Source organism: Gopherus flavomarginatus, chromosome 18, assembly GCF_025201925.1.
Source record: "Gopherus flavomarginatus isolate rGopFla2 chromosome 18, rGopFla2.mat.asm, whole genome shotgun sequence".
Taxonomy (NCBI): domain Eukaryota; kingdom Metazoa; phylum Chordata; order Testudines; family Testudinidae; genus Gopherus; species Gopherus flavomarginatus.
The window spans coordinates 18,589,680-18,610,535 of record NC_066634.1 but is presented as its reverse complement, the minus strand read 5'-3'; the positions used below and the strand labels follow the sequence as shown (position 1 = coordinate 18,610,535).

Genomic DNA, 20,856 nt, shown 5'->3' with positions numbered 1-20,856 from the left:
GTCACCACAAGGGGGGAAGGACAGATAGACACATGCACACACAGCACCGAGCTATCCGCTCTCTCCATCGCAGCCCCCCGGAGGAATGGCCAGCAATGCCTGGCCTGGCACACAGCCTCTTCCCTCAGTGCAGCTCATGTGGCTCAAGGCAGCAGTGCAAACCACAGGCAGCCCCCCCAGGATGAAGCCAGGCTCTGAGCAGGGACTAGCTCCCTCTCCCTGCCTGTCCCACCAGAGAGGAGCAGGGCTGGCCATGCTCAGCCAGCTGGCCCTGGCCTGGGAACTCAGTCACAAGTGGTGTGTGTTCATAGCAGGTTTATTTGCTGAGTGAGTGGCCGGCCCTAGGGCCTAAGGCAGGGCCGTGTGTGCTGACAGGTCTGGAGTGAGTGCCAGGCAGGGACTCCCCACTGCAGTCCCTGTGGGGAGTGGCCGCCTTGGCCTTGGCAGGCATGTTGGGGCCTGTGCCTCTCTGGGCCCAGTAGGAGGCAGACAGGCTCATGGCCGCCTGGAGCCGGGCCCAGGTCTGAGAGTTGTTGCTCCGCATGGCCTCGCAGAGGAGCCGGGCGTGCTCCCGCAGTTCTGCGATCTCCCGCTGGGTGCTGCTGTTCTGCCGGATCAGCTCCTTGGTCCGCAGGGTGACACTCAGCAGCCCCGACTTCCTCAGGATCTCCACTGTGTTGTGGAAGCGCCGCTGCTTCCCGTGGCTCGAGCCCAGCTTCTTGGAGGCCTTGGCGAGGATCCTCCCCTCAGCCAGGTCCAGGAGTGTTGGGCTCCCCTGGGCGGCGATGGAGCTGGGTGCTGGCCGAGCCAGCTCCGTGGATGAGGTGACAGTGTTCTGGGACAGTGGCTCTGAGCTGCCAGCAGAGGGAACCTGCAGGGTGTCACCCTGGCGCTGTTCCTCCCGCAGCCCACAGCTGGTGGGGGCATCCAACTCAGAGGACGACACCCAGGCCTCCTCCAGGCAAAAGCACTTGCTCTTGGCATGGCCAGCACTGCCACTTCGGGGCAGGGGCCCAGCCGAAGCCTCGTTCTCCTGGCTGTGGCCCGGGTGTGGGGCAATCTTGGGGTAGGCGTTGAGGATGGGCAGGTAGGTGTCTTTGGCCTGTGGCTTCCGGCCAGGCAGCAGTGGCTTCAGCGCAGCCGTAGCCATTGGCTGCTGGAGGAAGATGAGCCGAGCCTGGCCCTGCACGCTGTTTGGGGGGGCTTGGCCACTCCAGGTCAGAAGCTGGGTGCTGGAGGAAGCTCCCAGGGGCTGCAAGGGAAGAGCAGGAGAGGAGGATGAGCATCTAGCCAGCTACCTGGGCTCTGACCACTGAGAGCTGCGCACCTGGGCCACAAGGAACAAGGGGGCACGGGGGTGCTGGCTCTGCTCCCGCGGGGCCCCCTCACCTCACAGCTTCACCTCTCCCGCTGCTGGTGGGAAAGCACAGCCATGTCTGGGGACAGCTCTGCGTCAGGCCCAGGGCTGCTTCTCCCTCCTTCCCCACTGACCATGTGCAACAGCGAACCCCGTCCCAGTGACCTCGGGGAGCGGCCGATCTGCTGGGGCGCGTCCTAGCCCCAGGGATTCAGGGGTGGGGTGGGGGGTTGGGGCAGGAGGGCTACCTGTTTCAGGATAACGTTTTTGACAATGTAAATGGGGGTGAATCTGGTGAATGTGCTGTCGAGATCCGGCGCCGTCCGCAGCCTGGGCCCGTTGGTCGCCCAGTGTGAGGAACAGATGGACGGCTCCTCCGCTTCAGCCTGATCCAGCGTGCTCAGGGACTCCGAACTCGTGTCTGCACAGGGGGACAGGAGCAGAGTGTAAGAGGCCGTGGGGGGACAGTGGCTGGGCTGCCTGGTGGCGAGATGAGAGTCACAGGAAGGGGAGCAGGCAACAAACCTCCCAGCTGCTGGCTGTATGCTCCCACCTCCAAATGGCTTCAGCTCCAGGGGTATCTCACGGCCAGCCCTGCAGCTAAGTCTGGCTCTGGGAGCTAGACATGGGGCCATGAGGGCCCTGCCAGAGCCCCAGGCATGGGTCCATTCCTGTCTAGGCTGGAAGAGTCTGGGGCTGGGAGAGGTAGTGCCATGCAGAGCAGCCCAGAGTCTCCCCAAAACCCCCTGCTCAATAGCTCACTTGGGGAGCAGAGGCCTGCTAGAGATGAGTGCCCAGCCCCTGCGCTGCGCAGTGCCACCCATGGAGATTGTTCTGCTGAGACAGGACAGACCTTCCTAGGACAAAACACAAGCTGGGAGCCAGCTTCTAGTCCCACTGTAGCCCCTGCCAGTGGGGCAGTCTCCAGACGAGAGGTGCACAAGGGCTCCAAGACCCCTCAAGGCAGCTTTCTCAATCCTGCCAGCTGGCCTCGTCTCATGGCTGCCCCTGCAGTCTCACAGGGGTTGGAGGAAAGAGGAGCTTGGAGGCCCATGCGCAGGCTCTCAGGGGCTAGGAGAGGCTAATGAGGTGACATGGAGCTGGGGGAAGAGGATGCTGTTCAGGCCACTGAGTCAAATGCTCAGACATGAGAAAATCCCAAGCCCCGCTGCCCAGGCCCTGGACCCCTTGTGCATCTGCATCAGGATGCCACTCGTAACTCATAGAATATCGGGGTTGGAAGGGACCTCAGGAGGTCATCTAGTCCAACCCCCTACTCAAAGCAGGACCAATCCCCAGACAGATTTTTATCCCTGTTCCCTAAATGGCCCCCTCAAGGACTGAGCTCACAACCCTGGGTTTAGTAGGCCCGTGCTCAAACCACTGAGCTATCCTTCCCCCCAGCAGAATCATGTGCTGGTTCCCCGGAATGGACAGGGATGAGGCACTAGCGAACGGTCCTTGTTATCCTCCTCATTCAGCAAGGGGTGCTGCCTTACTGCCTGCCACACAGATGGGTAGGGTCCCCAGGGGCCTCTGCATGGCTCCTCACCATGGCAGCTGGACATTCCTGGACTGATCTCCACATCACCCGCTATCTCTGAGAGCGCAGGATCATCACCCCCATCTTACAGAGGGGGAAGCTGAGACAGAAACCTCCTGAGGCCACATGCAGAGCCAGCAGCAGGGCAGGGGCTGGGTGAGGAAGGGGGTCAGGGCAGCCCAGCCACGTGGCACCTCCTGCAGGATGACAGGCAACTGGGACCATGTGCTGGGTGGGAGAGGGTGCAGGGCAGGGCAGCCCAGCCATGCCATATGGTTCCCCCACAGGATGATGGGCCACTAGGACCACGTGCTGGGGGCAGGGCAGCCCAGCCACATGGCTCCCCCAACTGGATGACAGGACACTAGCGTTCGGCAGGGGGTCTGGGCTGCCCAGCCCAGCTGGCTCTTTTCACCACAGGGAAAGGCCAGTGACTGCACTTGCTGCTTCTGATTTAGCGACACAGCGGGCCTGGCCCCGCATGCCCTTAGCCCATTATTATTGTGGCTACTGCTGAAGTTTTGCTGACAATGCAAGCGGGGGGGGGGGGGGGGGGGGAAGGGAAATGGTGATTTCCCCACAGCTCAGCTAAATGTGAGCAGAATTTCATGGGGAGAGGTAATGCCCTTCTCCAGCCCAGGCTCTCTCCCTGTCCAGCGTCAGAGGCCTGCTGCAAACACTGCGGGTGGCAGAGCCCCTATAAAAAGGCATCAAAAACCTTTAATAATGGAAAGCATCAGGCAACTGAACCGTGATGTCTCCACCAGCTCCCCTGACAGATCGGTTCTGAAACGGCCCCCAGGGGTTGCAAGAGGAGACAATATTCACCCAGAGCCACTAGAAGGCGACAGACGGCACCAAGAAACTGACCCAAAAGCTGCTCTGTGGCTGGCCAGAGGCCTCTGGCCCATCCTGCTAAGGGGGCAGCACTGCATAGCCCCCTCTCCCCTGGGGCCTACTGGTAACACCACACAATGGGCCTGGGAAGGAGATGGGGCCCTGCTGTGTGCTGGGGGGGAGGGGGGGAAGCTCTGCAGAGAGGGAGGCCCGGGGGCCCTGCTGGGCATGGGGGCCCAGGGGCTTCATAACCCAAGGCCCCAGCAACCCTAAGGCTCTCATCCCCAGACTGTGGGGTGCACTGGGCAGCGGTGGGGGACCAAAGCCAGCTTAGCCCAACTCCCCCTGGTCCACTTGGACCCCCCTGTCCTTCCCATGCACACAGCACCCTCTGCTCCCAGGGCAGGAGGGGATGGGGGGCTGGCCGGGTCCAGCTCCAGGCTACCTGCTGCCTCCACCCCAGGAAACCAGCTGGGCTCGTCGTACACCCCCACCCCTCCCAATGGAGTCTCGTCCCAGGCGAAGACTGGGGCAGAGGGATGGGGATGCGGCAGGGGAGGCCCAGAGATCGGTTGCTGCCCAGTGCTGCCCCCCGGGACACGTCTCTACCTGAGAAGCCAGAATCCTTCTCTGACTCGCTGGCTGGCGGGTGGGGACCCGGGGACTTCCTGCTGCCCTCGGCCGCCATGGCCGGCTTCTCCAGCAGCCCTGTGCACCCCTTGGAGCTGACGGTCGCCACTGCTGTACCCCCCACCGCCATGCCTCTCTCCATGGGGGGCTGGCACGGCCTCTCTGTGGGGGGGGGCTTCTCCGCAGGCATCTCCGAGCCTGAAAGGGAAAAGCAGAGGATCAGGCGCCAAGGATGGGCTGCCCCAGCTTCCCACCCCCAGCTTCCTGCTGCTTGAGGGAACCTGAGATAGCAACTCCCCTCACCCTGCCCCCACCTGCAGCACTGCATGGGGGCAGCCAGATGCTACCCAGCCGGCACTGACCCCTCTGTTCCAAAGGACTGGGGGGGAGGGGAGGAAATGCTTTTTGGGACATATGTACCCGTACCCTGCCCCCCCCCATGGGCTGAGCCTCCCTGCCACCATAGCCCCACACAGCCCCCCCCGACTCCCCGGCCCTCCCACCACAACCCCATCCGCCCCCCGGCTGTTCCCTTCCGCAGCCACAGGAAAACCCACAACAGGTCTGTGCCCCCCTCACCCCACAGCCCCGCCCCGCTTCTCTGGCAAGTCCAAAGGCGCCCGGGGAGAGACCGGGTCCGCGCCCCTCCCGCGCGCGTGCACCGACACGTGCGCGCGCCTGCCCGCCCCCCAGGTCAGGGGTGCGGCCCCGCAGCGCGTCCCCGCTCCCAGGGCAGCGGCCGCTCGCTCCCCTGTTACGTCACTAACCCGCCCCCGCCCGCGGGCAGGCCAAGCGGCGGCGCACGTGCCCGGCCACGCGGGGCCCCACGCGCCGACCGGGAGACACGCGGCCCCCCGGGCGGGGAGGGGCAGGCGCGGGCGCGCTCGGCTCCGCACGCTCGCGGACACGTGGTGGGGGCAGCGCGGGCGCGCAGTGACCGGGGGCGGGGGAGAGACACCTGTCCGCGGCCAGAGCCTCGCTCCCCGTCCCGCCTCGCTGGCGGCCACGTGAATTCAAGGGGAGCCGCGCTCCGGGGGGGGAGGGGGCAGGGGCGGGGCTGGGACAAGGGGCCAGGCAGAGCCGGGATGAGGAGTCGGGCAGAGTCCTGCCACTGGGACAAGGGACCAGGCAGGGTGCAAGGGACCCAGGCAGAGTCCTGGTGGGGCTGGATGAGCAGTTGGGCAGGGGAGCCAGGCAGAGCCCTGGCAGAGCTGGGATGAGGACTCGGGAAGGGCACAGGGGACCCAGGCAGAGTCCTGGTGGGGCTGGGAAAAGGGGCCAGGCAGAGCCCTAGCAGAGCTGGGATGAGCAGTTGAGCAGGGAAGCCAGGCAGAGCTGGGATGAGGACTTGGGCAGGGCACAGGGGATCCAGGCAGAGCCCTGGCAGAGCTGGGATGAGCGGTGGGGCAGGGGAGCCAGGCAGAGTCCTGGCAGAGCTGGGATGAGGACTTGGGCAGGGCACAGGGGATTCAGGCAGAGCCCTAGCAGAGCTGGGATGAGCAGTTGGGCAGGGGAGCCAGGCAGAGTCCTGGCAGAGCTGGGATGAGGACTTGGGCAGGGCACAGGGGACCCAGGCAGAGCCCTAGCAGAGCTGGGATGAGCAGTTGGGCAGGGGAGCCAGGCAGAGTCCTGCCAGTGCTGGGACAAGGGGCCAGGAAGGGTGCAAGGGGGCCAGGCAGGACTGGGATGAGTGGTCAGGCAGGGCACAGGGGAGGCAGAGCAGAGCCCTGGAGGCGCTGGCCAGTGATGGAGGAGGTTCTGCACTGGTGGGTGAGGAAGCAGGGACACTTGATTTAAGAACTCCCCATAGTGGAGACCTGCCCATAGCTCAGGGGGTTACACTCACTGTGGTGGCTTTCCACGCTGAGGTTTCAGTCCAGGCTTTGCAGCAAGCTGACCCTTTGCAACATGACCCACTATCAAATCTTGGGCTTATCGGTCCTTCCACACTGATCATCATCCCTTACCCATCTTCCTTGCTAAGCTCCATATGCTGAACTCCATGACCCCCTCAGTCCTTCCATCATCCTCATGACTCCTCTCTGACCCTCTCCACTTTACCAACCTCCGCTGGAAATCGTGGACACAGAACTGCACCCAGGAGTTTAGCAGCGGTTGCACCAGAACCCACTCCAGAGGGAAACTAACCTCCCTGCTTCTGCTTGAGGATCCCATATTTGCCTTCCCAGATCATATTCACCCTCTGGGCCCACACAGCACTTGGCAAGCTCGCATTCAGCTGATTCTCCACCCCTCTGTCGGCAGGGGCCTGGTGCTCGCAGGCATCCCTAGGTCTCAACAGATGCGCCCCCCAGGCCATCACCACTTAGGCCAGGGCCCACATGTGCTAACAGGGACACAAAAACCCCCATCAGACCTTTGATCATCTTCAGCCTCTCTTGGCCTGTTCCCATGCGGACAGGGAGCAGCCTGCCTAGGATTCAGAGAGGAGTTGGGGGTGCCATCAGGGCCACTGCACAGCTAGAGTGGAGCCAACCAGACTGGCATCAGCCACCCACAACCTGGCCAGAGAGAAAGGACTTGGCTTGGAGCTGTGACTCAGCTACCACTGCCAGCCACGGGGTGCTGAGGGGGCAGTGTCCACGGAAGGAAGTGTGGCCCAGTAGGGAGGGAACAAGGAGACTAGGGGCAAGGCCACTACTCTGCCACCATGAGCACTCGGTCACTTAGCCTTTGTGCCTCAATCCCCTCTGTGGGACAGGTGAGCAGCCCGGGGGCACAGGATACAATGTATTGGGAGTGGGCACGCACTACCGTGATGGGAGGTCAGAGCAGGACCACTGGCACAGATTAAGGAAATGCAGCTGCAGAGTCAACTTCCAAACAATGGAGCAGAGTAAGCAGTAGGGCTGGCACGGGCTCTTCTGAGCTATCCCAGAGCAAGCAACAACCAGCAGCCCCACCCCCAAACACTGCAGCTACAAATCACAAAGGGAAACCATTGTGATCACCCTATCTGACCTGCCCCGGCACCCCACCCAATGCCCCAGCGGCTCAGGGGAATCCCTCGGCTTGCACCCTAGTTCAGCTTTGCACTGTGCTCATCCCCACGGGACCTGGGCACCTAACTGGCTTGAGAGGCACGCTGCCAGGTGAACAACTGGAGAAGGGCAGCAACCCAAGGACATTGCTACTGGGCCTGGGAGGGGGTGTCTCCGACACTTCTGCAGGACATTTCACCAGCTGGACAGCCCAGGGTGGCACAGCCACTCACTGGCTCCCACAGGGAAATCACCACCCATTTTCAGCCAGGGAGGTGAAGCCACTTGCCAAGGTCTCACACACTGGGGCAGATCTTCTGCAGCTTGGCACCCAGCACAGCCCACTGGGGGCAAACGCAGCCCAGCGAAGCTGTGATAAAGAAACCAGGAATCCCCTGCTCTGACCACAGGACCCCCTCCCCCTTGCCACTGACACTGTTGAAACATACAAGGTCCAGAGAGGGAAGGAGGCACAGACAAAACAAACCTGGGTGAGAGAGCATGCCTGGAAAAAGGCAGCTGATTTCCCGAGCAGAGAGCAAATCCACAGCAGGGCAAGCAGTGGGATCTGGCCCTGGCCATGATGGGCTGCAACAGCAGAGCCCCCCCCCCCACCTTCATACAGCAGCGTCCACCCGTCATCCTTCACCCTGTGGGAAAGCCTACACCACCTTTGAGATGGGCTGTCTGAAGAGGTCTGAGCCCTCTCACTGAGCCCCAAGCTGCTCTCTCAAGTGCCAGTCCCCAAAGGTGCCCTGCAGCCCCACTCTCCTTGGCATCCCAGTGCTCAGGCCTCAGCTGCATGGTGCAATCCTACCAGCAGCAACCCCCTGCCTCACAGCTGCCAGGTGTGGGAAGAGGGCCACCCACTCTACTCCAGCCCAGAGCCGCTGCCCTGAGCTCCGCCAGCCACACAGGGCTCCGGTGGCCGCTCTGCACAGACACGAGGGCGGCTGCTGAGTGAGCTGCGTCAGGTGCAGGGCCACGTGTGTGTGTTTACACCTTGCCTCCTCCAAGCCCAGAGATGGGAGTGCTCCCAGCTCACGCCATTGCACTGCAAACACCTAGGAATGGGCAGGGCTGGGACTACCAGGGAGGGGCCTCAGCCAGTGCCCCAAGCGAGGTGCAATGAAGCTAAGGCAAGGGGAGCAGGCAGCCCCCAAGCTGCCGGTAGGGGGTGGGGAAGGACATCCTCCTGGCCTCCCCGGGCTACTGCTGCCCCAGGCCTCAGCTAGGCCATAGGAACGGAGCTCACCCGCAAGCACCTTGCCAGCCGGACCAGCCCAGCAGTCACTCCCGGGCTCCCCAGTCCCGCTGCCTTCACAACCCCCGCACCCCCACACAAAGGAGCATGTCCAGCCTGATGCAGCGTCTCCTAGGGGAGCCAGGCAGGTGGTGCCCTCCCTGAGACCAGACACCACCAAACCTAACCCAGGGACCGCAGCGCAGGCCGCGAGAGCAGGGAGGCCCAGCTGGCCCAGGCGCTAGGGGACAATGCCCACCGAGGACGCCCAAGGGTGCTGTAGCCTAGGTGCACCCACGCTCCCCAAGAGCCTATAGCCAGTGTGCTCAGACAGCAGCCACCTCACCTCATTCTACACCAGGGGTTGGCAACCTTTCAGAAGTGCTGTGCCGAATCTTCATTTATTCACTCTGATTTAAGGTTTCGGGTGCCAGTCATACATTTTAACATTTTTAGAAGGTCTCTTTCTAGAAGTCTATAATATATAACTAAACTATTGTTGTATGTAAAGTAAATAAGGTTTTTAAAATGTTTAAGAAGCCATCAGAGCCCCACAGAAGATGGGGAACAGCATTTGCCCCACATAACAGCAGCCCATGTGGGGAGAGACCCACCTCTCCAGCCTGCCTCCCCCAAGCCACACTGCTACCTAGTCGGCTCTCCCCCAAACTCTGGACGACTGGGGAAGGCCACCCACAAAGGGATTTGGTGTCCAGCTTGCTCAGGGTGGGGGCTGTGGCTGGATGGGGGCAGTTCAAACTCTCTAGCTGTGAGGAATGGAGCTTAGAAAAGGAAGGGGTGGGGGGGCAGAGGAGCAGGGGGACATGCAGCCCAGAGGATTGTGGCACCTGAGGAGGTGGGGGCTGCAGAGCCCCCAACCATGCCACAGGCTGTGCCCACCTCTGCCCCTTGCAGCCCACCCTGCAAGCTGCCTGGCTCTCCCCATGCCCACTCCAGCCCTTGCCAGCCCTTCAGTGGCACCGCTAGAGAAGGGCCCTTGTCCTGCTCAACCCATCCCTACTCCTGGCTCTGCTTCCCCGCCCCACCCAACCCGTGGGTCACAGCCCCTCCCCATGCTGGGAAGGATTCCAGGGCCAAGCCAAGGGACTGTTCACCCCGGCCAGCCAGGCGAGGGTCCCAGCCTGCAGTCTCAGCTAGACATGCTCTCAGGCACAGCTCTCATGGCCCCCAAAGCTGCTTCTTTCCGCTGCCTGTTTAATCCTCTCCAGGGGCTTCCCAGTAGCCCAGCCCCAGCTGTCTGGAGAGCACAGCAGTCATGCAGTGGAAAGGCCCAGCTCTGTCCATGTGGGAAGGGTTGAGCCACACGTAGGGGAGGCTCTTCCTTCACCCCACTCCAAGATACTGCACCTTTCAGACATGCAGGGATCCCAGTGCTGGCAACAAGCAGGCCCAGGTGGTCCCGGTGTAGGGACACCAGGGAATTCAAAGGGGCTGCAAGCTCCACTGGTGCTTCGCATACAGCCCCCTTGGGGAGAGAAAACTCAGCTTCCCATGTCCCAGTCAGGAGCCAGGGATCAGAGCTTGGCCCCACCTCCTCCCAGAGCTGGAAACAGAACCCAGGAGTCCTGGGTCCAAGCCCCTGCTCAAACCACCAACCCTCCCCCCCACCCCACACACACACTCCCCTCAGTAATGTCACCAGTAAATTCAAGCTCTGACAACATCCAGATCTCACACTCACCCCCTGCCCTCGAATTCTGTCTAGGGGAGGCCAGGCTGGGAAGTTCCCGCTCTCTGGGCAATACAGCTGCCCAGTCCTTGTGGAGAGGAACAGGACTGCAGGAGACAGGGACAGGGGCTCCACCTGCAGGTACCACAAACAGCAGCATCCTCCAAGGAGCTGCCCTGGAACCAATGCCAAGGGCCCCCCGAAGCCAGTCCATGCAAAGCCTGGAGAAGCAGCATGGCCCGGGGTGGAGGGTGGGACTGGGAGGCAAGGCTCCCAGGTACTGTCCCGACTCTTGGATCCTGCCCCCGTCCCTGGGCTAATGCCCTCTGAGTGCCAGTCCTGGGGAAAGAAGTGCCCAGTGCAGCTGCTGCTGTGCACGGTGGGGGCTGGAGCAGAGGCTGTGCAATGCTGGGCTTGGTTGCCACTTGGTTGGGCAAGCGAGTTTCATCCCCTCTGGGGGGTCATTGTCCCTGTCTAGGGCATGAGCTAGTGGTCATGGCAAAGGCAGAGGCTCCCCCAACTCCGCTGTCCAGTTTCACCACAGCTTGTGCTCCGGGGAGCAAATGGACTCCAATGACAACCCATCAACTACTGCACTGTCCTCTCAAGCCAGTGGCAATTGCTCCCACAGAGCGGCCACGCCAGGGGCGAGCAGCCCCCCCGAAGTATCCAGTCATCTCTACACAAGTGGCACAATGGAGATATAACCCCATCCCAAGGCCAGACCTACAACCACAGCCTAGGAGCCAACACAACTCCCCCCACTGCCCAGTCCTTCCCACCTGCCTCATGGCAGCACACGGGAGATTTGGGGCCATGCAGAACGGAGCACACTGTGTAGCAGACTGGTCGGTGCAGACAGGGCAAAGCCTGTCCCATGGAATTCCCCAAAGCCCTCCAACCCCAACGGGCAACGGCCGCATTTCCCCGGAGCTGCAGCTTCCTCCGCCCAGCAGCAGGTCCCTGGTGGACAGTGTCTGTCTCTTCCCCGCACAGCAGATCAGCCATACTAACTGCCAGTTCCCAGAGCATCTCCAGCCTAGCCCCTGCTGGGGGGTCGCTATGCAGACCACACAGTCAGTCCGGGGGAGGGTGTGTGTGTGTGTGGTTTGCAGTCTCATGGCCTGGTACCGAGCTGGCATAGGCTCCAGGCCTGTCTGCTGGGAGAGTCACTCATGCACCTTGCACTCATTCCCCATATCAGCCAGACACTGACTTCCTCCCCACCCCACCAGCCCTCACTCCACACCTGTGTCCACCAACACCTCAGAGGCATTGAGGTGTCCAGCACATGCCTCGGATTCCAGCTGGCCAAGGCATGTTCTGCATCCAGCTCATCACCTCTCCCAGGACACACATTCCCCAGTCACAAGCTGGGTTGTTCCCCGGAGGAGTTTGCCTGCCCCACAAGTCAGTCCTCAGGGGTCCCTGCCGGGCTGAGACTGAACCCCAGCAGCTCCCAGGAGATGCAAGAGGAGAGCGTTTACCCCAGCATTGACCTCCTGGGCCCTGGCTTGGGACACACAATGGCTGTCCCAGGAACACCCAGACCTACAGCAGGGAGACGGGGCTGGGAATTCAGCCAGGCCCCAGGCCACTCACTCTCCCTGCACAGGAGCAGGCTTGGCACAGCCAGTATCCTCTGCACAGTACAGCCTGGCCGGTGTAGGGCACCCCAGGAGCAGGGGGAGGGCATCCTTCCTGGCAGCGGGTCCCCAGCTGAGCCTGGCCCTTAGCTGTATTCTGAGGAATCAGCCAGGGGTTGCAGGGCCTGGGTTACGCTGCGGGACAGAGTCCCTCTGGAAAGGCATTCAGCACGCCCTCCCCCGTCCTTTCACCGTTTTACAGTGCGGTGGAGAATCTGACACCGCCCCAGCTCCACTGCCCCCACCCCCCATCTGCCAGAGCCATGGCTAACCAGTGGCAATAGCACCCCCAGGACTCAGTAAAGGAGACTGAGCTGCCTTCAGATTGGGGTGTGAATGGGGGCAAAGCTTCCCTGCACCATGCAGCCAGCCCTGCATTGGACAGGGCCCTGGAAGTGAGGTCCTCAGCCAACCCAAAGGGAGGGGCCGCTCCCTCGCTCACCACTCCATAGCTCAGCCCCACACACCACAAAGGGCATTTCAACCTGCCAGTGGGTGCCCAGGATCCAGCTCTGAATTGAACAAAGCAACAACCCCATGATCTGTGATCGACCCTGCAACAGCCTCAGGCCAGCTCTTCCCATGGCCCCCCAGCAGGTAACCCCTGCCATACACTCCCCATAAAGCAGCCAGTGGAAGTCCTAAAATGTCCCCCAATGTCCCCATATCCCAGGGGGCACCAACATCCTGAGTCCCTCACTCCATATCCTAGGGCACCCCCACACCCACATATTGAGGGGGCATCCCACACATATGCACTCATCCTGAGTACCCCACTTCCACATCCAGGGAGAGCCCAATCCCAGGAGGAACCCAAGCATCTGAACAGGTGTTGGGGGGGGTGGGAGGGAGAATTACCCAGGGTGCTCTGGTATCTATTGCTCGCTCAGGAGGGCTAGAGTTCCCCAAGAACCAGGCCAGGATTCCAGGGGGGAATCAGGTTCTGACACAGAGGGATTAGAGGGATTCCATGCAGAGTTGGGGGCCAGGAGCAGTTGGGGGAGTTTTGGGGGGCTAATCCCTGCCTCTGTCCCCAGGGAAGTTCAGAGGGGGCAGGGGGTTTGCAGGTTATGAGGGGTCCAGGAGGCTCAGGGGTTCCCTGGGGAACAGGGAGGTCCCTACGGGGTCAGTATCTACTTCTCGCCCCAGGGGAATTCAGAGGCCGGGGGGGTTAGAGGTTTGGGGTCATTCCAGGGGACTAGGGTGGTTGCCAGGGAAGGCACTACCTGCCTCTCACCCCTGGAGAATTCAGGGGACCCAGTGGGTATGTGTGGGTGAAGGATTGGGGGTTCTGGGGGCAGGGGGTCCCAGTGGGCTAATACCTACCTCTCACCCCAGGGGAGTTCAGGAGAGCCCCGGGGGTTTGATGAGGGGAGGACTGAGGGGCTCCAGGGGAGTTGGGGGGGGCAGTACCTGCCTCTTGCCCCAGGGGAGTTCAGAGGGACCCAGGCGGTCAGGGGACAGAGGAATGGGAGGTCCCGGGAGGCAGGGGGGTCAATTCCTACCTCTCGGCTCAGGGGTGGCCCAGCAGGTATGAGTGGAAGAGTATTGGCAGGCCCCAGGGGTTTGGGGGCAGAGGACTGCGGGCCCCAGGAAGTTAGAGGCAGAGGACTGGGGGGCTCTGGGAGAGTTCAGGGACCTGGGGGGTTGGAAGTGGAGGACTGGGGGGCCCCAGGGGATCAGGAGTAGAGGACTGGGGAGTCTCCAGGGGAGTTTGGGGGGGCCTAGGGGGTTAGGGGTGGAGGACTGGGGGACCCTGGGGGGGTCAGGGCAGAGGACTGGAGGTCTCTGGGGAGTTTGGGGGGCTCCAAGGGGTAAGGGGCAGAGGACTGGGGGGGGCAGGGGAGTTCAGGGGACCCAGGAGGGCGAGGGCAGGGGCGGAGGACTGGGGGGTGGGCCCAGGGGATTTCGGTGGGCTCTGGAGGATTGGAAACAGAGGACTGGGGGGCCCCAGGAGAGTTCCAGGGACACTAGGGGTTTGGGCTGGAGGACTGGGGTGCCCCAGGGGGCTGGGGGTGGAGGACTGGGGGACCTGAGGGGGGTCGAGGAGTGGAGGTCCTTGGGGAGTCGGAAGCAGAGGACTGAGGGGCCCCAGGGGAGTTCAGTGGGTCCAGGGGATAGGGGGCAGAGGACTGGGAGGTGAGCCCGGGGGGATTTCAGGGGACTCTGGGGGGTTGGGAGCGGAGGACTGGGGGGCCCTGGGGGAGTTCGCGGGGCTCCAGGGGGTAGAGAGTAGAGAACTGGGGGAGTTCATGGTAGCCAGGGGTAGAGGACGGGGGGAGCCTGGGGATCAGAGAACTAGGGGAGTTTGAGGTAGCCAGGGGGTCGAGGGCAGAGGACTAGGGGGGACGGGGGGGCCTGGGGGAGGTCGGGAGGTTGGAGGCGGAGAACCGGGGAGGTCCGGGGGGTTGGGAGCAGAGGACTGGGGGGTCAGAGGAGTTCAGGGGGCAGGGGCAGAGAACTGAGGGGCCCCAGGGAAGGTCAGGGGGTCCAGGGGGTGGGAGGTGGAGAACTGGGGGGGGGGGGATCAGGGGGGTTGGGAGCAGAGGACTGGGGGAGTTCAGCGTAGCTGGGGGCGGAGGACTGGGGGAGCTCGGAGTAGCCAGCGGTTGGGGGCAGAGAACTGGGGAGTCTAGGGGGTGGAGAACTGGGGGAGCCCAGGGAGCCCCCGAGGGGTTGGGAGCGGAGGACTGGGAGGCCCTGGGGGAGGTCGGGGTAGCCGGGGGATTGGGAGCGAAGGACTGGAGGGCCCCGTGGACATCGGGGAGCCCCAGGGGCGGAGAACTGGGGGGGCAGGGGAGGTCGGGGGCCCGGGGGTTGGAGACGGAGGACTGAGGGGCCCCGGGGGGTTGGGAGCGGAGGACTGGGGGGCCCCAGGGGAGATCGGGGTGGCCGGGGGGTTGAGGGCAGAGGACTGGGGGGCCCCGGGAGATTGGAGGCGGAGGACTAGGGGGCCCTGGGGATTTGGGAGCGGAATACTAGGGGTCCCGGGGGAGGTCGGGGTAGCCAAGGGGTTGGGAACGGAGGACTGGGGGGGCTGAGGGAGGTCAGGGGGTTCCGGGGGGTCGGGGGCAAAGGCTTGGGGGGCCCGGAGGAGGTCAGGGGCCCTAGGGATCGGAGGCGGAGGACTAGGGGGCCCCGGGGGTTGGGAGCGGAGGACTGAGGAGGCCCGGGGGAGGCTGGGGAGACCCGGAGGGGTTGGGAGCGGAGGACTGTGGGGGCCGGGGGAGGTCGGGGGGCTCCAGGGGGTCTGGGGCAGAGGACTGGGGGGGCCGGGGGAGGTCGGGGTAGCTGGGGTCCCGGGGGGAGTCGGGGTAGTCAGGGGGTTGGGAGCAGAGAACTGGGGGGTCCCGGGGGGGTCGGGGACAGAGGATTGGGGGGCTGGGAGAGTCGGGGTATCTGGGGGTTCGGCGGGGTCCCGGGGGGGGCGGAGGGCCCCGGGGGGTCGGGGACAGAGGACTGAGGGACTGGTGGAGGTTGGAGTGGCCGGGGCTTTGGGGGGGGTCAGCGGGGTCCCGGGGGGGTCAGTACCTGCCTCTCACCCCGATTCTTCCGCCGCACAGTCTCAGACACAAAGACTCAACTGTGACTCCGCCCCTCGCTCACACTGACAGCGCCGGCAGCCAATTGGCACCTCCGCCGCGAAGGGGGCGGGGCGAACGGCGCGGCCCCGACGCCACGTGCGGAAGCGGGGCCTGGTGCGTGTCCACGTGAGGGGCGTGGAGAGAACGCGGAGACATGTGCGAGGGCGGGACTCGGGGAAGAAGGGGCGGGGCCTCTTGGTCACACTCCCGCGTGGGGCCGGGCCCGTACTCACAGCGCTGGGGGGCGCCCGGGGGAGCCGTAGTATCGGTCCCCCTGACCCCCGGCATCCCCCAGGGCTCCGACTGGGCTGCTAGCCCCACCTCAACAGTCCCTCCAGCACCCCCCAACTTGGGCTGCCAGCCCTGCCCCTCAGCAGCCCCCAGCCTGGGCTGTTTGCCCTGTCCCCCAATAGACCCCCCTCCTGCCCCCAGCAACCCTCCAACCCTGAGCTAGTGACCCCCCAACTTGGGCTGCCAGCCCTGCCCCTCAGCACCCCCAGCCTGGGCAGTTGGCCCTGTCCCCCAATAGACCCCTCTCCTTACCCCAGCAACCCTCCAAACCTGAGCTAGTGACCCTGTCCCCTAGCAGCCCCCCATCTGGGCTGCTAGCCCTGCCCTCAGTGGCCCCCTTCTGCTCCCCAGCAGTAACCCACTCCTGACCCTGCCGCCCCAAAAAGTGATGGAACCCCATCTGTACTAGAAAACCCTTTCCCCTCAGTGGCACTTCCTGGGGGCTAGTCTACACTGGCAACGTGGTGTCCTCGCAGCAGAGCGCAGCGCTCTAAAAAAAGCACCTCCTAAGCGAGAAAGTTGCAGCGCTGTAAAGTGCCAGTGTAGAGAAGCCCTAAGCCAGTATCACCAAGCTCAAGAATTCAGAAATCATGAATCAGGTCCCACAAATCATGAGTCTGGCATAAAAATTTAAGTTTTTTTTTTTAACCAGTAATTCGCACGTGGCCTGGTTCTTTGCTTTCTGAGCATTAGTGCCATCTTCATGTCACATTTTCCAGCTTCTCCAGAATCGGGGATGCAGGACACTTTTCTCTTCAATGAGGTTCTGCTGTTATCCCCTGACTCCTGAAGTTGGGACTGCGTGAGCTACGCCAAGAACTGCTCAAGCCTCTAGAGAATTGGCAAGACTTCCCACCCCCACTTCTATCAGGGACCCATCTGCAAACCCCAACTCCAGATGTATACATCTAGGAACAAGGAATATCAGCCAGACCTACAGGATGGGGGAACCTATTCTGAGAAGCAGTGATTCTGAAAAAGACTTGGGGGTGATGGGGGAGAATCAGCTGAACGTGAACTCCCAGTGTGATATTGTGGCCAAAAGAGCTAATGCCCCTGGGATGCGTAAACAGGGGATTCAAATAAAAGCAGAAAAGTGATTTTACCTCTGTATTTGGCACTGGTCCAAGCGCTGCTGGAATTCTGGGTCCAGTTCTGGTGCCCATCATTCAAGAAGCATGTTGATAAATCAGAGAAGAGTCATGAGAACGATTAAAAGATTAGAAAACCTGCCTTAGAGTGAGAGACTCAAAGAGCTCAACCTTGACAAAGAGCATTGATTTCAGGGGTGACTTGATCACAGTCTGTCAGTACCTACCTGGGGAACAAACATTTAATAACAGGCTCTTCAATCTAGCAGCAAAAGGTCTAACATGGTCCTATGGAAGCTGGAGCTAGACAAATTCAGAATGGAAATAAACCCTAATTTTTTCCTGATGAGGGTATTTAACCTTTGAAAAGGTTGCCAAGGGTCACAGTGGATTCTCCATCAGCAGCAATAAATCAAGGTTGAAGGACAAGATTTTTCTAAAGCTCTGCTCTAGGAATTCTTGTGGGGCAGTTCTCGGGCCTGTGCTCTCAGAGAGTCAGACCGGATGATCAAAAAGGTCACATCCAGCTTTATAATCTCTGAACCCCACCCCAACAGGGACCCGCTGCAAGGCAAGGGCTGCATCCAAGCTGTGAGAACCCCACATTTAGCATCAGGGAAGCGATGCACCCTGAGGGTATGGCTACACTTGGAGATGTGCAGCACTGGGAGTTACAGCTGTGTAGGGAAAGCGCTGCAGTGTGGCCACACTGACAGCTACCAGCGCTGCAGTGTGGCCACATTTGCAGCGCTGTTGGGAGTGGTGCATTGTGGGCAGCTATCCCAGCATTCAAGTGGCTGCAACGTGCTTTTCAAAAGAGGGGGGTGGGGTGGTGTGTGACAGGGAGCGTGGGGGAGACAGAGAGAGTAGATTTTGGAGCTGACACTGTTCTCAGCTCCCTGCCTTGCAAGTTCTAAGGACTGGAAGATACACAGTGCCTACCTTCAATCATTTTAAAAGTTTTGACCTTTCCCCCACCTGTCTCTTATTCACTAAATGCAAATTATGCACTCCTAAATAGTCTTTAGACCATATAAGCAGCTGCTCAACGCTACCCCTCCCCTCTCTCCTCAGGCAAACAGCTGTGAACATTCCAAAGCAATTCCCCTGCCTCCGCTCGCTCGCTTGCTGGAGCAAAGAGCAGCTGTGTTTGTTTTTTAGCTAAGTAGCTACGGGGAGATCGGATTTCAGCCATTCTTCCAGTTTGTTGTGGACAGGAATTCTGGGATACCTCCTAATACCCTGGAGGCCAATAACAGCACTTTTGGTGGCTACACTTGATGACCAGCGCTGCATCACCAGCGCTGGAATCACTACACCCCAAGCAAACCAGGTGTACAGCCAGCGCTGCAACCAGGGAGTGGTTTGCAAGTGTGGACACAGAGTGAGTTGCAGCGCTGTAACCCCATCACCAGCGCTGCAACTCTCCAGTGTAGCCAAGCCCTCAGATGAAGGGGAACATGAAGGTCGTGCAGTTCAGCTCCAGAAGACCAGGAGATGGCAGCGCACAAGCTGCCTGGCTAACCTCACTGCTGCCCTGGGGCCTGGGTTGGGCCATTCTGTCTCCAGCTCCCCAGCGCAGCATTACAGTGCAGGTTTCACCACCTCATAGCTCAGCCAGGGAATTGCCTCGCCAGCGCTGGGTAGCACAGCCCAGCTCTCAGATGATGGGAAGTGCCAGGCTGACAGTTAACCAGGGAGCCTTGACTCGGCTCCTTGTGCATCCCTGTGCTCTGGCACAGCTGCTTGCTGAGAGCAGAGCGCTGGGGAGCCTAAGGCCCTGGCTTGCACCCACACTCAGTAGGAATGGGCACTGCAGTGGGCACAGGCAGTAGCGTAGCTAGTGGGGTTCAAAGGCAGCAGCTGCTTCTCCCCAGGGCGGCAGGCATGGAAGTGGTGCCTGCCGGCCGGCGCTGCCAACAACACAGCCGGAGGAGCCATGCAGGGGTGGCAGACGCGGCCGGAGGAGCAAGGGGGCCGGCTCCTCGGCTCAGGGCTTGGTGGCCAAGCGCTCCCCCCCCCCCTTGCTAATGCGGCGAGCGGGGGGAGGCGAAAGGGCCCCTGCACCTTTAAGGCCGCCTGGCTGGCGAGCCCCGCATGGAGCACGCCCAGCGCTGGGTGCAGGCCGGGGACAGGCGACGGCTCAGAATGGAAGGTGAGCGGGGAGGGGTCTGGTTGGGGGGCATGGCCAGAGGAGGACCCAATGGGGGCGTGGCCAGAGAAGGAGCCAAGGGAGGGTGCCTTTTTTATGTTTGCTCCCCCTACACTGAAAACCTGGCTACGCCACTGGGTGCAGGCCCTCTGTCCTTGTCTCCCCTCCCCTTCAGCCTGCTTCTGTCCTCTACCACATGCCCCGGCTTCTGCTTCCTCCTGCTCATTCACCCCCAGCTCCTGCCCCTCTGCCCTATACATCCCCAGCTCCTTTCCCCTCCTCTTCTGCCTCATCCACTCCCCAGATCCTGCCCCCTCCCCCTATCCCTCCTCCCTATCCACCTCATCATCTCCTGCTCTTCCCCCTCCCCTTCTGCCATATCCACCCCCTCCCAGCTCCTGCGCCCTCTCCCTCCGCACCATCCGTTCCTCAGCTCCTGCTCCCTCTTCCTTTGCCCTATCCACCAATTAGCCCCTGAATACCACCTCCTCCCTCTCAGGAGCTGGTCTAGAGATAGGTAAACTAGCTAGCTGCCTGGGGCGATAGAGAGAGAGAGAGAGATGGGTTGTCCCCCTTAGGATGCCACCTGGTGTACAGAGATACCACTGAGCTCACCTGTTATGCCAGCCTGGGCACCCTTTTTACCTGTCTTGCTGAGTCAGGTTATTAAGCCTCCTCCAGCACACACAGAGGCAGGGCCACACCCAACTGCAGAACGAAACAGACACTGAGATCAGTTCTGGGAAGGCTCAGCTTAAGGGACTTGCCCCAGCACTCAGATGTCCACCTCCCCTGGAGTGCAGACCCAAAGGTATATTTTGAAATCCACCTCCTCCCTCAATATGGAGGAAGGTATGCACAGCCTCTTATCCCGCCCCCACATTATGAATTGCACAAGCTGGCTTATATTATAAACAAGAAATAAGTTTATTAACTATAAAAAGTGGATTTTAAGTGGTTAAAGAGAGAGCAAACAGAACAAAGCAGATTACTAATCAAATAAAACAAAACACACCGGCTAAGCTTGTTTCACTAAAGAAATTGGTTACAAATAGTAATTTCTGACCCTAGATATTGTTGCTGGCAGATTACAGAAAGTCTTAAAAGGCAGCTGCACTCACCTTGAGCTGGAAACTTCAGGTATTTCCACTCTCAGACTGGACATCCTCTCAGTCTGGGTTCAACCCTTCTCCACTCAGTTCTTGCTTCCAGGTGTTTTTCAGTGTCTCTTTCGATGGGGAAGAAGAGGAGAACCCCGATGATGTCACTTCCCTGCCTTGTATAGCTCTTGTGTATGGCAGGAACCCTTTGTCTCCCAATGGAAGAACACGGGCATCCAGTACCGGGTGACTCAGACCCATGTCTCTGCAGAGCTGTGGCAGCCATTACTCGTAGGCTGTCTGAAGAGTCTACAGGAAGACTAATCCCTTTCACAGTCCATTGTCCTTGCTAATGGGCCATTAGCCCTGTCTGGCTTTTCTATTGTACCTGAAGGGCTAAAAGTTGGGGGTGAGCCCAAAGTAACACATTTGAAATACAGATACATAATCAATATTCCTAACATCAGATACAGAAATGATACAGGCATACAAATTGGATAATCACATTCAGTAAAGCATAACCTTTCCAATGATACCTTACAAGACCCATCTGGCATATCTCAGTTATGTCATATCCATATTATAAGCATATTTTCATAAAGAATATGGAGTGAAATGTCACAGATAGATTAGATAAGACTCATATGCATGCTGCTACCCTGAGCACAGAAGTACCTTCTGCCACTTATC

General features: G+C 60.9%; 1 pseudogene; it reads right to left on the bottom strand.

Annotated features, from left to right (window-relative positions):
• Positions 1 to 300: 300 nt before the first annotated feature.
• On the bottom strand, positions 301 to 4,791 carry LOC127036699 (CLOCK-interacting pacemaker-like; annotated as a pseudogene).
• Positions 4,792 to 20,856: the final 16,065 nt, after the last annotated feature.